Raw genomic sequence first — 19,489 nt, 5'->3', positions numbered from 1 at the left:
AAAAAGATTTTCTGAGTGAAAAGAGAAAGAGAAAGATAGTGAAAAAGTGACAGAGAGGGAGGGAGAGAGCTAGAGATATAGGAGACAGAGCCAGAGAGAAAGAGTGAAAAGTAGAGGAAGAAAAAGACAGAGAAATACAGAAAAACAGAGAAGAGAAAGAAAGAGAGGAATAGAGTCAGTAAATAAATAATATAGAGACAGAAGTAGTGAGACAGAGCCACAGAGAGAGAAAAAGAGGGTGACAGAGAAATATAAAAAGAGAGACAGACAGATAGCAGAGTCAGAGATAGCAAGTTAGAGCAAACAAGAGAGAGAGAATCCAACAAAGAAGGTGTCAGAGAGAGGGGGAGAGGGGAGGAAGGAAGAGGGAGGAGAGGAAAAGGGAGAGGGAGGAGGAGGAAGAAATTTTGAAGACAACCACGTTTTTTAAGGACTTTGCTAATCACAGATTTTAAGGTGGGAGGGACCCTGGAAGTGGTGTGGTAGCTGTTCCTAGTTTTTTAAAACAAAAAATGAAGAAACTGAGGTCTACAGATGACTGGTTTAAATCACTTGGTAATAAATAGCAGAGGCAGGGTTCAAAAGCATGTGTTCTGACTCTTCACCCAGGACTCATCTGGAGTGGAAGTCACATTATTTGAGGATTGAGTATTTTTAAAAAGTTAATCTATTTCATTAATTTTTAATTAATTTTAAATTAATTTTACTAATTTGCCTATCAGTTAATTGATCAAGTAAGTCCCCATCAAGCAAAAATAAGTTTCATTTATTACATTTATTAATCAATCAGTCAATTAATAAGTAGTTTAATAGATTTAATTGTAATGCTGGAGAAACTGAGGGAAGATAGAGATTAGAGAGTTTTTTTTTAATATTTTATTAATTGGAGAGTTTAATTGACTGGACAGGACTCTCGTCTCAAAGTATCCAGTAATGAATGGGGAAATGTTAAACACTTTTATAGCTCTTCAGACAAAGGGAAGGAAAAAGAGCGGGAAAATCAGGATGGGGGAAGTTATAAATTTTTACTAAAAGCCAGAGTCAGGATGTTTGAATAACAGAAGTAAAGATGTCAGTGAAGTATCTGTGATAGTCTTATCTTTTGGAATATTTTAGAGGGTCAGTGTCATAAATTCTTGGGGGCAGAAGGAGCCAGGAGCCAGGAAGTCTGATCTGCTCCTCATCTCCCATTGACAATTTATAACCTTAGAGCAAATGGTCCTCAGTCTTAATGAACCAGGGGGGTTTTATGACTTAGGGGACTGAGGCAGAACAGTTAAGGAAACTGAGATAGAACAATTCATGGAAACTCAGTCAGGACAATGAGGGAAACTAGTGCAGGGAAACTGAGGTAGAACAGCTCAAGGAGACTGTGGCACAACATAATGAGGGAAAGGAAAGGGGGTACCCCATTTCTCGGCGCATAGATAATCCCATGAGGCGCAGTGACCCCTGTAAAATGAATTTACAGGCCAGAAAACCTAGATAAATAAAAGGTTTATTGTAATAAATAAAAGGTTTATTGTAGGATTTTGGAAGTAAAGCTCAGAAAGACGCCAGGGCCAGAGGTGGCTGCTGTCAGGCAGGGACCCTTACATGGCTGGAAGGATACCATGTGTTGGCTGGGAGGGCTCCTGCAATGAGGGCATTCCAGCTCACCTCTTTTATACCCAAAAGATGATGGGCGGCACCCCTAAGTTCTCCGGGGGCTTTTCAGTTAGCTCAGATCAGGTGAGGGCTGGGGGAAGCTGAGCTGAGGGTGGGGGCTGATAGTGGGGCTGGGCCCAGATATTCAAAGGGTGCTTTTGACCAGGATTTGTGAATAAAGGTCAGCCATGGGTTGGGCAATTAGAAAGGAATCGTAAAGGGACTTCAACCCCCATCAGATTCATCAAATTATTGATGATTAATTTTAATCAGTGATTAATTAGTTTCATGAGTAATTTTAATTAAGTTTTGTTGAAGGATGTATTTTTATTTTCTTTTTTTATTTCCTTTAACAAGCATTGGGTTATGAATCCTGCTGGGAGAGAAAAATCAGTGCAAAAAGGAAAAACTATGGGAAAGATAAATTAATAAATTAATTAATGACAACAACAATAATAAATTTAGTGATTTATTTTATTAAATACAAATAATTCCCAATTAAATTTATTAATTGCCAATTCACTTTTCTTAATTTATCAATCAAGCATTTACATTCTACCTAAAGCCAAACTAATTTTCACTTATCTGTTAATTAGTTAATATATCAGTTAGTTAATCAATTAACTATGTTAACTAATAATTATTTAATATACATATCAATTATTAATTTTATTTGTAGTTAATTTTATGATTGATTTGTATTAAAACTTTTGGTAAATTTATTTTTTATTTTTCTGTTTATTTTAACACATTTCTTTATGAATCATTTTGGGAGAGTAAAATCAGAGCAAAAGGGAAAAACAATGGGATAAATTAAAAAAAACAAACAAACAAACAAACAGGAAAAGGAAGTGAACATAGTGTGTCTTCATTTACATTCAGTCTCCTTAAGTCTTTTTCTGGATATATATGGCATTTTCTGTCCAAAGTCGGTGGGGATTGCCTTGGATCACTGAACCACTGTCTCTGTCATATTCATATTCTCTCTCTTTCTATGTCTCTGTCTCTGTGTGTGTGTGTGTGTGTGCATGTCTCTCTCCTCTCTCTCTCTCTCTCTCTCTCTCTCTCTCTCTCTCTCTCTCTCTCTCCTCTCTCTCTCTCTCTTTCTCTCTCTCTCTCTCTCTCTCTCTCTCTCTCTCTCTCTCTCTCTCTCTCTCCTCTCTCTCTCTTTCTCTCTCTCTCTCTCTCTCCTCTCTCTCTCTTTCTCTCTCTCTCTCTCTCTCTCTCTCTCTCTCTCTCTCTCTCTCTCTCTCTCTCTCTCTCTCTCTCTCTCTTTCTCTGTCTGTTTCTCTTTCTCTCTCTCCTCAAAGATATTTCATTTTATTTTTTAAAGAAAACAAAGCCCCCAGCCCCAGATACAGCAGGTTAACAGCAGGTGCCCTTTTCCATTCCCTTTTCTACAAGCTGGCTTCAGACACAGCTCTCTGCAGCCCACTTTCTGTCCCCTTTGCTAATCCTAGTTTTGCTGCACTTTCCTGCCCCAGCCCACAAGCTAACACTTGTGTTACCCACTGGAGAAAATAAAAAAGCAAGAATAATGCATGGTGGACTTTACCCTACATGCTAAGTGGAAATTTCTCCCCGTTAGGGCAACAGGTATCATATCATGAGACATACCAGAAACAAAGCAGAAGAGAATTTTAGTGAGACTAATTCAATGATTGCCTGAAAGAAGAAAACTACTAGTTGTGAAGAAAAGGCAGCAGGAGACTGTTTCCACCTGGTCAGATTAAAAACAATTTCTCCTTTAGATATTATGGCGGTCATTTACGGAATATCATCCTTATATTGCTTTAGATGAAATAAAGGGGAAAACGAGCGTCCTCTTGTCTGCCTGTGAATACAGTGCACAAGAATAAATACAACAATCTTTCCTCCCCTAAATGTCAGTGTACAAAACTGCCTCCAAACATTGCAATTGGGCCTGATGCACATACCATGTTGGGCCAACTTAATATCACACATTCTGCCTCAGCTCAGTGCCTTCAGATCCCTTTTCATAGAAAAGAAATTCTCCATCACTCCTGTAGCTAGCAAAGACCTTGCACACACACACACACACACACACACACACACACACACACACACACACACACACACACACACACAGACACACACAGACACACAAACACCTTTAATATTTGTACCTGCATTCAAACCTCCAAAGTCCTATTTTTATGTGTTGCCATATATAATTCTGAAAAACACTGGTTGAACAGCACAAAGATCCTCTCCTTCCCTCTTCTCCTTTGTCCTTTTCACCTTCTTTTATTTATTTCCAGGACTTCTCAAAATTTTCACCTTCTGGAAACCCAGAGACTTCCACCCCCCTCACTCTCTTCAAAGCTGCTTTATGAAATTACAAAATATAATAATAAACACAGTTATTCTCTTCTTTTTTTAATACTTCTAAGTCAAAATGGGCCCTTCTTTGTTGTTAATTATTGCCGCTCTAAAAACTGTACTTATTTCCCCACTTCTAAACTTTTTGAATCATTTGTTCAGTGTATAAAGACTGTATGCAAGCATGGCCTCCTTCCCATCGTAAAATTGTTACCCACGAAATACAGATTCTTATATTAAGAAACGTAATCGTGTAGATATGTTCTCAGGACCTGGGGCCCAGGATCCTGAAGCTAAAATAATTCATAGGTGTGGGCTCCCCTCTCTGCCATGCTGCAACCTCCTAATCTAAAAGAGATGGTGTTGGTAATAGGAAGAAATGCTGTATTAAATACACTGACGGTAAACTCTGCATTGCATATTTTGCAGTCATAGTTCCTGATTTTAGAAAGTTAAATTAAGAGAAAGAGAGTAACTTTGCCTCTCTTTTAAAAAAATTTAAAAATTATCATTCTCTTTATGGCTGTCGAGTCACTGGGGTGAACATGATGTTCCCAGCACAGCACGGAACATGGGGACAAAGAAACTGGAGGAGGATCCAGAGCAATACCAGGGGCCTTGCTAAATGGCTCCTGCCCACAATGTGCTTTTTTAACAGAGCCCACCTTGGACAGCTTGCTCTTCTAAATGGTCTTGGGGGGCAATATTGTTTCACTCAGCATTTTTATCAGGTTTTCCCCTTGTGAATTCATTCTGAGAGAGAGTTTTAAAATTGCTTGGAGGGAAATTAACGGGAGGTCGGGGAAGGGTGTCCCTGCCTTTTCTCTGTCACTTCGGCTCAGTCCCTCAGGTGCTGGCTTTGTTGAAGGAACTATTAAAATCCCAGAAGCACAAATGCTAAAGCCAGAAGTGTCTTTACCAATTGCCTAGAGAGAGCCCTTCATTTCAGTGAGGACATGAAGGCAAAGAAAAGTGAATTTCTTTGCCTGAGGTCACACAGCTAATTAGCAGCAGAGCTGTGGTGGGCAGCTCTGCACACCTGGTCTACACCAGCTCTACAGAATCTGCTGAAAAGTGGGTAAGGCTTTTATCCTCCATAGACTTCATAATCCACCTTTATAGAATGAACTCCCATGTGGTAGAGATGGCTGAATCCAACATCCAACCCACTCCTTCGAGAATTCTTAATGGGGACTGTGACAACTTGGGCTGTTCTATGCACCATTCCATTGAGTTTACAGTTCACTGAATGCCCAAATCCTTTTCAAATACCTCGGAGAGCCCAGTGTGCATTCCATACCGGGAGGAGACATCAGCCTAAGACTTGACCAGAAGACATTTTTTATATTTCCTCTGAAAATATTGTATAAATGTGTTATCACAAGTGCTATATAAGTACTGGTTGATAGATATCATTTAGCTTTAACTTTGCTTCAGTTAAAATTATGCCTAGCCCATCCTAAGATTCTCGACAGTGGAGATTGTTTCATTAAAAAAAAAAAAACACTTAAATTAATTAAAATTAAAATTAAAAAACACTTAATTAATTAATCTGTGCCTATCCTTTGATCCAACAGTGTTACTACGGGGCTTATAACACAAAGAGATACTAAAGAAGGCTAAGGGACCTGCATGTGCCAAAATGTTTGTGGCAGTCCTTTTTGTGGTGGCTAGAAACTGGAAAATAAATGGACGCCCATCAATTGGAGAATGGTTGGGTAAATTGTGGTATATGAATGTTATGGAATATTATTGTTCTGTAAGAAATGACCAGCAGGAGGAATACAGAGAGGCTTGGAGAGACTTACACGAACTGATGCCTAGTGAAATGGGCACAAGCAGGAGCTCATTGTACACTTCAACAACAATACTGTATGAGGATGTACTGTGATGGAAGTGGATATCTTCAACAAAGAGAAGATCTAATTCAGTAACACTTGATCAATGATGGACAGAATCAACTACACCCAGAGAAGGAACACTAGGAAATGAGTGTGAAGTGCTTGGATTTTTGTTTTTCTTCTCAGGTTATTTTTACCTTCTGAATCCATTTCTTCCTGTGCAGCAAGAGAAATGTACGGTTCTGCACACACATATATGGGATCTAGGATATACTATAACATAGTTAACATCTTTAAGGGGAGGGGGTGGAGGGAAGGAAGGGAAAAGTCGGAAGAGAAGTGAGTACAAGGGATAATGTTGTAAAAAATTACCCTGCCTTTTATATTTTGAAGCATTCAAATGTATAAATTTCTCTATCACCATCCCCTGGCTTCCAAGGTTCTTAGTGTTCTAATCTCCCCATTCTTTGTGTTCATTTGACTTGGGTTGTAATAAGGAGAAAGAATATTTGGAAATGATTATGATCTAAAAATTAAAATCATCAGCAAAATTTTAAAAGTCCCAACCACCATTGTGTTATAAGAAAAAAAGGGAAGGAAAACAACAATCCATATCCCTTCCTCCTTTTAGAGTAAATTAGCATTACATTTTATTAAGCTCACTGGGAGCTTTTTGTGGGGGAGTTCTTTTCCTTTTCTCCGCCTCCAGTTAGTAGTTTTGCTTAGTGCCAGAGGCAAAATTGTATGAGGTCCCTGAGTACAGATACCTTTCAGTTTAACTCAAGTTGACAAACTTGCATTTATCTCCCAGTGTGTTCCAGGCTCTTGAATATGAAATCAAAACACTAAAGATTCTCTTCCCTCAAAGGGATCACATTCTCCTGGATCAGGGATTGTGATGGGCATTCAACACGTCCACATGTAAGAAAGCACATGATGTAAGGCAATTTCAAGGGAGAAAGAAGTATGAAAGGCCTCATCTTAGGGGTGGTGGCCAAGGTGTACCTTGACAAAAACTGGGGATTCTACAAGTAGAGGTGGCAGAAGCATTCCGGCAATGGTGGGGGGCAGGGGAAGAACAGCTGTTTAAAGCATGGTGGGAGGAAAAGAAATGGAACTAGGGGGTGTTTCTAGTCCATAGCCAGCATTCATGGTTTTTTTCTCTAGAGTGAGCTTGCAAGTACAGGGGGAAAGAGAGTAGATCACTTCCCCACACTGGCTACTTGCCTCATGATTCAGCAGGATTTGACTGGAAGCTTATGGTAAGGTAGGCTGATTCAGTTAAACCTAGCCAGAAAGGAAGGCATGGAGTTCAGAAGCTGTCTTACTTTTATGGACACAAATGTGTATTGAACTAGGAGCTCATGGAATTCTTTAAATTCTTCATATCCCCTTTACCTTGATAATCATAGATTGAGGGGAAAGTTAGATGATGGGGGTAAAATGGTATATGTACCATTTTATTTTTGTTGTCATCATTGTTGGTATTGCTAGTACCTAGAAAGCCGAGGCTGTCTTATGTGCATCTGCCTTCCTAATTCCCCTCACCTTCTATGTTTAGTGTGGTATTATTTGTCCAGTGAACGCTCACTATTGATGGGCTCTCGATGATCCCTTTTTATTTGCTACACTACTCCATGTACCAAGGCTTCCCACTGGATCATCCGTGCCTTTTATAATGATGTGTCACTGCCCAGAGTACTTGGGCTCAGTACATTCTAGATCCAGGGCACCTGGCGACCTTTCCATTGTATGTATCTTTCACAAAGAGCTTTTCCAGGCCCACTCTGTGCTACTGGAAGCTGCTGGTTCAGGACAGACTTACATTAAATCAGTATTTACCCAGGCCTACTCTCATGGCCACACTCTTCTCTGAGTCCCCAAACACAAGTGATGACTTTTTAACTAGGACTCTTTCAAAGATGATGTGTGCACATGTGTGCATGAAATAAATGGGATTATGCAAAGGACCTGTGCCTTCCTTATTGTATGATATCTTCAGGATCTCCTCCCATGAATGCAGATTATAGCCAGTAAAAGAAACTTCTAAGAATCATTTGAGACTATGTTGAGACTATTCCCAGCAGTCCCTTTGGTTTGGTGTGCTGCCCAGAGAAGATGTTAGCCCTGGTTTCCACAGCAGGGGCTAGCTCTGGTTGCCATTGCCCTTTTTATTTGGTTTCTTACTTATAGGAAGAGATTGCCTTGGTTGCCCTTATGCAACAATCCCTTCTTTTTAGTGTCTTGTTCATATCAGGCAGTAGTCTTGCAGGTATCCTGGACTGGCAATTTCCCAGGAGTCCCTTGGGGTTAGTGTGTTGCCCACAGCAGGTGTATCGTAGGGGGTTAAAATTCTGAAAAGGTGTGATTGAATCAGACACCAGAGTACTGGTGTGTGTGTGTGTGTGTGTGTGTGTGTGTGTGTGTGTGTGTGTGTGTGTATATACACATACATACACACACATATATATATATATACATACATACATACATAAAATAGCTAATTATCTTTATGCTGTGAGGTAATGGCTCTATAAGCATATACTTAGGTGATATGGTAATGTGATGGCTGTCCTTATGGTTGGCATTTGCTGAATTTTTAGTGGTGAAGTAATAGTAGGCAACGATTGGAAGACTGAGAGAGAGAGGTCATGGTCACATGGCTGCAGGATGAGGAGGAGAGAAGCTAGAGACTCTGGACTCCAGAAGCCAGGATATATCCTTGGTAAGCTCAGGGGCAGCTTGCCTGCCTCCTTCACTTCTCCCCCTAAAGACCAAGGATTTTGATTGATCCTGACTCTGACTGATCCTGTGGTCCTCCAGGGAGCTAGTCCCGACATTATGCTTCATTATTTTCAATTATTGCCTCTCTGAAAAGTATAATTAATTCCCCCACGTCTAAACCTTCTAAATCAGTTGTTCTATCCGATACAAGCATGGCTTCCTTCAGATCTTAAAAATATTTGTTGCCCACGAAATATACATTTTTGTATTAAGAAACTGACTTGTGGAAATATGTTCTCAGGAACTGGAAACCAGGATCCTAAAGCTTAAATAATTTTTGTTGGCTCCCCTCCCTTCCATTCTCAACCTCCTAATCTGAAAGAGATTGTGTTTATAATAGGAAGAAAAACTTTATTAAGTATAGTAATTGTAAAATGAGGATTTTATGTTCTGCAGTGACAGTTCCTGATTTTGAAAAAGTTAAACTAAGAGAGTAACTTTACCTTTGATAAATAAATTTTTATAAAAAATGTGCATTCTATTTATGGCTGTGGAATAACTGGTGTGAACATGATGTTCCTAGCACAGCATAGAGAATGAGTACAGTGAAACTGGGGGAGGGTACAGATGAATACCATGTACCTTGCTAAATGGCTCCTGCACAAGATGTGCTTTCTTGATAGACTGCTTGCTCTTCATTAGCGCACTATTGGTTCACCCCCCCACACACCCCCTTTCTCTCTCTCTCTCTAGTCTACTGGAGCCTTGGAGAGGTGGACATGTTTGAACGGAGTCTAACCCAAGTTCTTGTGTGAGGTAAGAATCTACTGTTTTGTTTGCAGTCTCACAATACCTGAAGGGGAAAGGGTCCTTTTGGGGGAGAGGTTTTAGAATGGAAAAGGAAAAGAGCAAGAAGAAGCTGTTGCTGGTCTTCTCCACATAGGATGTGGCCAGGAGGGGCTGTATACAAGTTCATCCTAGGCTTGGGGGTGAAGGAGGCATGGCAGAATGGAGGGTTGTCTCCCCACATTCCCATGGAGGTTGACAGCTGTATGGGTTCTGTTTTTTCTTCCTTCTTCCAAAGGCAAGAAACATGGAAGCAGTGGGTAGGACTGTTTGTTTTCTTAGCCAATCTGAGGGGGTGCAGTGGTACCTCAGAGTTGTCTCAATTTGCATTTCTTTGATCCATAGAGATTTAGAGCAGTTTTTCATATGATTAGAAATGGTTTTAATATCCTCATCAGAAAATGGTCTGCTCATATCATTTGACCATTCATCACTTGGAGAATGACTTATATTCTTATCAATTTGAATCAATTCTCTATATATTTGAGAATTGAGACCTTTATCAGAACCCTTGGATATACAATTTTCCCTCAGTTTTTCTGTTGCCATTCTAATTTTGTGTGCATTGGTTTTGTTTGTATAGTTTTTTAATTCAATATAGTCAAAATTATCCATTTTGTCTTTTATAATGTTCTCTTGTTCTTCTTTGATCATAACTTTTTTTCTCCACCACCTGCAGAAGTAGACTATCCCTTATTTTCTTAATTTGCTTATAGTATCACCCTTCAGCTGTAAATCATGAACCCATTTTAAGCTTAACTTGCTATAGTGTATTAGGTGTTTGTCAGGGACAAGTTTCTGGCATACTATTTTACAATTTTCTTTTTTTTTTGTTTTGTTTTGTTTGTTTTTTCTTTTTCTTTTTTTTTAATTTTTATTTTATTTTAAAATTATAACATTTTTTGACAGTACATATGCATGGGTAATTTTTTACAGCATTATCCCTTGCACTTACTTCTATTCAGATTTTTTCCCTTCCTCCCCCAACCCCCTCCCCCAGATGGCAAGCAGTCTTATATATGTTAAATATATATTACAGTATATTCTAGATACAATATGTGTGTAGAACCGAATTTTTTGTTGCACAGGAAGAATTGGATTCAGAAGGTAAAAATAACAGTTTACACTCATTTCCCAGTGTTCCTTTTCTGTATGTAGCTGATTCTGTCCCATCATTAATCAATTGGAATTGGATTAGCTCTTCTCTATGTTGAAGAAATCCACTGCCATTAGCATATATCCTCGTACAGTATCATTGTTGAAGTGTATAATGATCTTCTGGTTCTGCTCATTTCACTCATCATCAGTTGATGTAAGTCTCTCCAAGCCTCTCTGTATTTCTCTTGTTGGTCATTTCTTATAGAACAATAATATTCCATAACATACATATACCATAGTTTACCCAACCATTCTCCAATTGATGGACATCCATTCATCTTCCAGCTTCTAGCCACTATGAAAAGGGCTGCCACAAACATTTTGGCACATACAGAACCCTTTCCCTTCTCTAGTAGTTCCTTGGGGTATAAGCCCAGTAGTAGTATGGCTGGGTCAAAGGGTATGCACATTTTGATAACTTTTTGGGCATAATTCCAGATTGCTCTCCAGAATGGTTGGATTCTTTCACAACTCCGCCAACAATGCATCAGTATCCCAGTTTTCCCACAGCCCCTCCAACATTCATCATTATTTGTTCCTGTCATCTTAGCCAATCTGACAGGTGTGTAATGATACCTCAGAGTTGTCTTAATTTGCATTTCTCTGATCAATAGTGATTTGGAACACTCTTTCATATGAGTGGAAATAGTTTTAATTTCATCATCTGAAAATTGTCTGTTCATATCCTTTGACCATTTGTCAATTGGAGAATGGCTTGATTTCTTATAAATTAAAGTCAATTCTCTGTATATTTTGGAGATGAGGCCTTTATCAGAACCTTTAACTATAAAAATGTTTTCCCAATTTGTTACTTCCCTTCTAATCTTGTTTGCGTTAGTTTTGTTTGTGCAGAAACTTTTTATTTCGGTGTAATCAAAATGTTCTACTTTGTGATCAATAATGGTCTCTAGTTCTCCCTTGGACAAAAACTCCTTCCTCCTCCACAAGTCTGAGAGGTAAACCATCCCATGTTCCTCCAATTTATTTATGATTTCGTTCTTTATGCCTAAATCTTGGACCCATTTTGATCTAATCTTAGTATGTGGTGTTAAATGTGGGTCCATGCCTAGTTTCTGCCATACTAATTTCCAGTTTTCCCAGCAGTTTTTGTCAAATAATGAATTCTTATCCCAAAATTTGGGATCTTTGGGTTTGTCAAAGATTAGATTGCTATTTTTATTCACTATCTTGCCCTGTGAACCTAACCTATGCCACTGATCAACTAGTCTATTTCTTAGCCAATACCAAATGGTTTTGGTGACTGTTGCTTTATAATATAGCTTTAAATCAGGTACACTTAGACCACCTTCCTCTGACTTTTTTTTCATTAGTTCCCTTGCAATTCTCGACCTTTTATTCTTCCATATGAATTTTGTTGTTATTTTTTCTAGGTCATTAAAATAGTTTCTGGGGAGTCTGATTGGTATAGCACTAAATAAATAGATTCGTTTGGGGAGTATTGTCATCTTTATTATATTCGCTCGGCCTATCCAAGAACACTGAATGTCTTTCCAATTATTTAAATCTGACTTTATTTTTGTGGCAAGTGTTTTGTAATTTTGCTCATATAATTCCTGACTCTCTTTTGGTAGATATATTCCCAAATATTTTATACTATCGACTGTTATTTTGAATGGAATTTCTCTTTGTATCTCTTGCTGTTGGATTGTGTTGGTAATGTATAAAAATCCTGAGGATTTATGTGGATTTATTTTGTATCCTGCAACTTTGCTAAAATTCTGAATTATTTCTAATATTTTACAATTTTCCAAGCAATTTGTGTTAAATAGTGAACTCTTATCCCAGAAGCTGAGGTCTTTGAGTTCATTAAACATTAGATTATTATAGTCATTGGCTAATGTGTCTTGTGAACCTAACCCAATCCACTGATGAACTTCTCCATTTCTTAGCCAGCACCAAATGGATTTGATGACTTCTGTTTTATAATATAGTTTTGGGTCTGGCACAGCTAGGCCACCTTCCTTTAAAATTTTTTCCTCAGTTCCCTAGAAATTCTTGTTCTGAGCTTTATTATTTTTTCTAGCTCTTTAACGTAATTTCTTGATAGTTTGGTTGGTATGGCACTCAGTAAGTTGATTAATTTTGGGAGAATTTCCATTTTTCTTATACTTGCTTGTCCTACCCATGAGCACATGGTAATTTTCCCATTGTTTTGATCTAACTTTATTGTGTGGAAAGTGTTTTGTAATTGTGTTCCTATACTTCTGGATTTTGTTTGGCAGGTAAAATCTCACATATTTTATATCATCTACAATTATTTTATTTTATTTTATATATTATATATTGTTTTATTTTAAATAGGATTTCTCTTTGTATTTCTTGCTGCTGGACTTTGTTGGTGACATATAGAAATGCTGAAGATTTACATGGATTCATTTTGCATCCTGCAACTTGGCTAAAGTTAATAGTTTGTAATAGTTTTTTATTTGATTCTCTGAGTATACCTTCATGACATTATTTTGTTTCATGTCATAATTTTCTTTCCTCATTACCTGCTCTAATTCCTTTAATTTCTTTGTCTTCTATTATTGCTAAAACTAACATTTCAAATAAAATATTGAATAGTAATAGTGATAGTGGGTTACCCAGAGTCTTGATTTCATGTGGTTTTCAAGGGAAACTGGGAAAGCTTCAGTGCAGTTCCGGCTTCCCTCTGCCATGCTACACTTCTTTGGGTGAATGAGAGCTGTTTGTTCATCCTACCTTCCTCTGAGGCCAAAGAGGAACAAAGCAAGGAGTCAAATGCCTTTTCTGTGTCCACTGTCTTCTCATTCCTGCCCCTGCCCCTGATGCCTTGGAGATAGGGAAAAGAGGTCTAACAGGTCTACTTATGTCCAGTATGTATATTCTTCCTTTTTTGTTGCCTCAGTTACACTGGAGGAGCTGATCCTCTTCTCTTCTTTCTCTTGATTTTAGTAAGTCTCCATAGGATCTAATTTATCCCATCATAACTCCCTTTTCTTCTTTTCCCAATACAATCTTTTTTCAATCTATAAGTGCTTTTTTTCTTTCATATTATCACATCAAATGCAATTTCTTTTTTCTATTTTTTCTTAAAGTTTTTTTTTATTATTATTCAAAATATATGTATGGATAATTTTTCAACATTAGCCCTTGCAAAACCTTGTGTTCCAGTTTCCCACTTCCCTCCTCTAGATGGCAAGTAGCCCAATATATATTAAACATGGTAGAAATATATGTTAAATCTAATATATGCATACACATTTATACAATTATGTTGCTGAACAAGAAAAATCAAATCAAACCAGAACAAAAAGTTGAAGAAAATAAAATGCAAGCAAACAACAACAAACAGAGTGAGAATTCTATGCTGTGAACCACTCTCAGTTCCCACCGTCTTCTCTCTGGGTATAGATGACTCTTTTGATCACAAGACCATTGGAAGTGGGCTGAATCATCTCATTGAAGAGAGCCACGTCCATCAGAATTGATCATCATATCATATTGTTCCTGCCAGCCCCTGTGTCTCTTTCTGACCTCAGAAAAGAGATTTAAAGAGCTAAAAATATCATTTTCTCCTCTGGGGATGGAAACAGTTTCTCCTTTAAATACCATGTTTTTGTTTTCTTTCTAGGCTTGTTTGAAGATCAGTTTTTCTGTTTAGTTCTGGTCTTTTCAAGAGGAATGAATCAACGTCCCTTTGTTCATTCAAGCTCTTTCTCCATCCCTGAAGGATGATGGGTCTCTGGGTAGTGGATTCTTGGTTGTAAGTAAACCCAGGTTTTTTGCCTTGGAGAATATGGGCCTTCCACCCTTTACTGCAGATGCTGCCATAAGCACTCTGACTGTGGCTCCTCCATACTTGAGTTGATGTTTTCCTTTCTTGGCAGCTTGTAGTACTTTTTCTTTGAGATCATCATGCTGGTTTCTTAAGGCTGTCTTTCTGGGATCTCTTTCTGTATGTGACAGAGGAACATTTTTTTTAAATGAAGAATATTTACTTTTAAATGATTTTTTTAATTAACAAAACTTTATTATTTTGACAATATACTTATTTCACCTTAGGAAATAGTTCCTAACCTCAAAAATACCCAAACATTGCAGATTATAGAATATACTGCGTTACACATTACTTAAAATGGTCTGTCCAAAGAAACAAACAGAACAAATTTAAATAGGTTTCTGCAAGTAAAGAAAAAAATAATTGAGTTTAAGTATGAAAAAGTCTAGTTGTGAAAAAGACATTTTCAGATTTACAAAATAAAGAGCCAAAGATGGCGTTATACTTATTTAGAATATGTCTTACCACTAGCATGTAATTTGATAGAAACTTAAAGGCGCGAATTTAGGGTTAGAGTCGGGAGGCATTTAGGGGTTAGGGTTAGGGTGTCATTTCACCTTTGTAATGTGGAGAGCAAGAACCATGTCTTGTAATTTTAATTTTTAAATAGACATAATCTCTTTTTTGATACTTTGAGGATTGCTGATTTCATTAATGCTGGAACTCCCCCTGTTATATGTCTTTTAATCTGCAGCCTGCCTTTTCAGGTTGTATGTTACTAGAAGGGGCAGAACTTGTTTGTCCCGGTACCTGACACAATACTAACAGTTATATGGGGACTGGATCCATCAATATTTATTGAAGTGAATTATAATCTCATTGCATCATAAACCTTAAAAAAGAGATGGTACCCTGAATGCCATGTACATCGTCAGCTTCATTGTCCAGATATGGAAACTGAGGCCTCCTTAGTTTTAGTGAATTAAGTGAGAGAAGATCATTGGATGTAGAGTGGGAAAAGATGCCAGGATCACTATTTAGAGCTGGAAGTGACTCTGGAGGTCTAGGTGGACTTTTAATGATTATTTAGCCTCTGCTGCATTATATCAGCCTGGTGATACTTGAGGATCTCTTGAAGAATGCTATCCAAGCTCTATGTTTGTTTGTTTGTTTTGTCCTGACTCTCAGGAAGACCAATAATTGAAAATGCTCTCTCATGCATCTATATTCCAGTTTGGCCGTTTTTCTTATATTTTATATTTTATTTTATTTTCCTTTATTTCATTTTATTTTGCTGTTCTTGACATCATACAGAGAAATTGTTTTCATTTATCTGTTCTAGTTTTTACGTATGATTTTTAAAGTTAGCCTTCCTATATTTTGTTTTCTTCAGTATTTTTTTTTTTTTTTTGCATTTTGCAAATTGTGTTTTTTAAAGATTGATTTCCTCAGTGTTTTCATTTTTTAAAAAATAGTTTTGGAGATTGTATTTTTTGTAAAACTATTGTCTTTAATCAATTCTTTTCCCAACCCGTTGACTCCTTGCTTAGCTCGCACAGTTCCGGGCTCTTTTCCTAATATTTATTCTATATCTTTTATTTGCCTTTTGAAATTCTGTATGAATGCTTCCAAGAATCCCCTTTGGGCTTGAGCTCACTTCATATCAGCATTTGAGATTTCTTATGTCAGTGTTTTGTTTTCTTCTAAGTTGTTTTGCTATTTTCTGTGACCACAGTAGTTTTGTATTCTTCCTCCCTCCCATCCTTCCTCCCTCCCTCCCATCCTCTCATCCTTCCTTCCTCCCTTCCTTCCTTCCTTCCTTCCTTCCTTCCTTCCTTCCTTCCTTCCTTCCTTCCTTCCTTCCTTCCTTCCTTCCTTCCTTCCTTCCTTCCTTCCTTCCTTCCTTCCTTCCTTCCTTCCTTCCTTCCTTTTTCTTCCTTCCTTTCTTTTTCTTCTTTTCCAGTTTTATGACTCTTCAGTTCAAACTCTGCTACTGGGCTACAGGAAGTACTACCCAAAATTCATGTGCTACTTTGACCACAGAAACCCCTTGTGTTTGATGTTTTCTCATGGTAGGAGTCCTATGTGGTCTCTCCAGGCTGTAGTCTGGCTTTCTTGGCTGGCAATTTGCCTTCTGCCCTGGGACTGGAGGCTGTGTCACTGGTCTGCTGTCCTACTGACCCAGAACCAAGGATGCCTCTTGTTGATCTGCTGTCATTAAGACCCTCTCACTGACTATGCTGGACACTCTGGGATCTTGGATGAGCACCCCCTTTCAGCACAGGGACATAGATCTTTCTTGAAGTGCATCTATTCTCTCTTGCATGAGACTGTTTTCAGAGGCTTGATGTCTCTCTCTCTCTCTCTCTCTCTCTCTCTCTCTCTCTCTCTCTCTCTCTCTCTCTCTTTTAATAATAATTGTTTTCATTTTTACCACATATGCAAAGATAGTTTTCAGCATTCATCTATGTAAATCCTTGTGTTTTAAACTGCATATGTTTAACATGTATTGAATTACTTCCTGTCTAGGGGAATTATTAAATCTTTTATTTTTATTTTTTTATAGTATGTTTATTTATTTTTAATATACTTTTCTTTATGAATCATGTTGGGAGAGAAAAATCAGAACAAAAGGGAAAAACCATGGGAGAAATAAAAAAAAAAAAACCAAAAACAGGAAATAGAAGTGAACATAGTATGTGTTGATTTTCATTCAGTCTCCTTAAGTCTTTTTCTGGATGCAGATGTCATTTTCTGTTCAAAGTCTTTCGGGATTGCCTTGGATCACTGAACCTCTGTCCATCTGTCTGTCTCTTTCTCTCTCTCTTTTCTCTGATTCTCCTTCCTTCCTCTCCTTTTCATTCTAGCTCTCTCTCTCTGGCGCTCTCTCTGACTGTCTGTGTCTGTCTCTTTCTCTCTGACTCTGTTGCTTTCTTTCTCTCCTATTTCTCTCAGTTTCTCTGACCCTCTTTGCTTCTTTTTCTCTTATTCACTGTCTCTTCCTGTCTAGCTTTCTCTTTCTCCCTCTGGCACTTTCTTCACTTCCTTTTTCTCCTTCTCTCTCATTTTGCCTCGCTCTGGCATTCATTCTCTTTCTCTGTCTCTTTCTATATTTTTCTCAGATAGTATCTTTTCTCTCACGGTCTCTTTGTATGTCTGTCTCTCTCTGTCATTCTATTTCTATTCTATGTAACTCTGTCTATTCATCATTTTATCTCTCTGTATCTGTTTCTGTGTCTTTCATATTCTTTTTCTCTTTATTTCTCTCTCTCTTTACTACTTTCTCTCCCTCCTCTTTAACTTTCTTTCTGCCTCTTTCTCTATTTTTTTCAGACAATATCTTTTAGTTTCTCTCCCTGAGTGACTCTATATTTCTGTTTTTCTCTCTCTATTTTCTGGCTCTCTCTGTCTCTTTTTCACTTATTCTCATGCTTTCCCCCCTCCTTCCCTCCCTTCCTCCTTCCCTCCTCTCTCACTCTTTTTCTCACTTTTCTTTCTCTGTCTCAATTTCTTTCTCTCTTTCTCTGTCTCGTTTCAGGCTTTTCTTCTCTGTACATCTGACTGTCTATTTGTCTGCAAGAATGAGACCAAAACAATGAGGGAGGGAAGGAAGGAGAGAAAGAGGGGGAGGGAGGGAGAGAGGGGGGATAGAAGAAAAGGTTGAGTATGAGTGAGAAAAAGAATGAGAAACAGAAGGTCAGGGATAGAAAAACAAAGAGAGTGAGAGAAAAAAAACAGAGTGTGTGTGTGTGTGTGTGTGTGTGTGTGTGTGTGTGTGTGTGTGTGTGAGAGAGAGAGAGACAGAGAGAGAGAGAGAGAGACAGAGACAGAGAGAGAGACAGAGAGAAAGACTGAAAAAAAGAGGAAGAAAAATAGAGAGAGAAAGAGATGAAGAGTCAACACATAAAAAATAAAAGAGACAGACAAAGCCAGTGAGATAGAACCACACAGAGAGAAAGATTAAGAGACACAGAAAAACAGACAAATATATAGAGATAGATAGATAGGAGACAGATAGAGAGACAGAGAGAGGGCGAGTGAGCTGGAGCTTGAGAAAGAGAGAGACAAAGTCAGAGACATAGCAAGCTAGAGTGAGCACAAGAGAGAGAATCCGGAAAAGAGAATGTCAAAGAGACAGTGAGAGAGCCAAAAAGTGTCCGAGTGAAAGAAACAGAGATAGAGGAACAGAGAGAAACATAGAAAACGGAGTGAGAGAGTGGTGGGGCTGCTGGTGGAGGAAAGAGTGAGTGTGAGTGAGAAAGAGAGAGCAACTAAGAGAGCTTAGATAAAGGGACAGAGACAGACAGACAGTGAGACAAAGGAAAAGATATTGTCCAAGAGAAGCAGAGAAAGAGGCAGTACACAAAGAGAGAGACACAGAAAGAAAGGAGAGAGGGAGAGAGAGAGAGAGAAATTGTAATTCATTTTTCCAGGTGTGAATTAAATAAATGTATATATTCACAATTTAATTTAGCTGTTGTTATATATTATGGCCATTGGATGGAGATAGTCACTCAATTTTTGATATTTAGTGTAATTCACAGACTTGGATATTAAACAAAAGCAGGGAGAAATTCTCTCTCTCGCTCTCTCTCTCTCTCTCTCTCTCTCTCTCTCTCTCTCTCTCTCTCTCTCTTTCTCTCTCTATTAAATTCAAGCTTTGGTAGAAGAGAATGTATGAGACACAACTCTTTGTTGCTGGCAGAGTCTCTCTAAGAGAAAGAGATAAAAAGAGACAGAGACAGCCAGAGAGACAGATAAAAATAGAGACAAAAAAATAAATATATGAGAGAGAGAGAGAAGGGAGGAGAGATGGGGGGAAGAGAGGGGAGAAAGGGGAAGAGAGAAGCAGGAATGAAACAAAGTCAGGGAACCATAGAGAAATTTAGAAAAAGAGAGAGAAGGAGACATCATAGATAGAGGCAGAGGGAGGGACAGAAAAACAGAAAAATAGAGAGCCAGACTTAAAGAAAGTGAAAAACAGAGGAAGAATCAGAGAAAAAGAGAGTAAGAGAGCCAAAGAGAGTCATATTATTTGTGGATGTTTTTTCTATTATTTTCTTCTTTAGTGTATAATTGACTTAATTAACATATAATGTTACTTTTGTTAATATTCTTATTAGTTTATTAAATACTCAAATAAATTCTTAACTAATTTGAATAAATT

General features: G+C 38.0%; 1 protein-coding gene across 21 annotated transcripts in view; it reads left to right on the top strand.

Moving 5' to 3' along the window:
• The window catches only part of LOC141548335 (uncharacterized), a 360,889-nt gene that overhangs the window by 156,105 nt on the left and 185,295 nt on the right, over positions 1–19,489 (top strand). For 15 of the 21 annotated variants that reach the window (XR_012483902.1, XR_012483904.1, XR_012483903.1 and 12 more), the window contains exons 3-5: positions 8,435–8,556; positions 9,309–9,371; positions 14,176–14,307. The exons of 2 other annotated variants lie outside the window; for them this stretch is intronic. The gene's annotated coding sequence lies outside the window, so the exon portion shown is untranslated. Of the gene's footprint in view, positions 1–6,214; positions 6,753–8,434; positions 8,557–9,308; positions 9,372–14,175; positions 14,308–19,489 lie in introns of those variants that run through there. 4 more of the 21 variants (XM_074277134.1, XM_074277135.1, XM_074277130.1 and 1 more) reach the window with 4 other exon arrangements.

Source organism: Sminthopsis crassicaudata, chromosome X (genome assembly GCF_048593235.1).
Source record: "Sminthopsis crassicaudata isolate SCR6 chromosome X, ASM4859323v1, whole genome shotgun sequence".
Classification (NCBI taxonomy): Eukaryota; Metazoa; Chordata; class Mammalia; order Dasyuromorphia; family Dasyuridae; genus Sminthopsis; species Sminthopsis crassicaudata.
The sequence above is the reverse complement of the archived record's forward strand: the minus strand, read 5'-3'. Positions and strand labels throughout refer to the sequence as shown.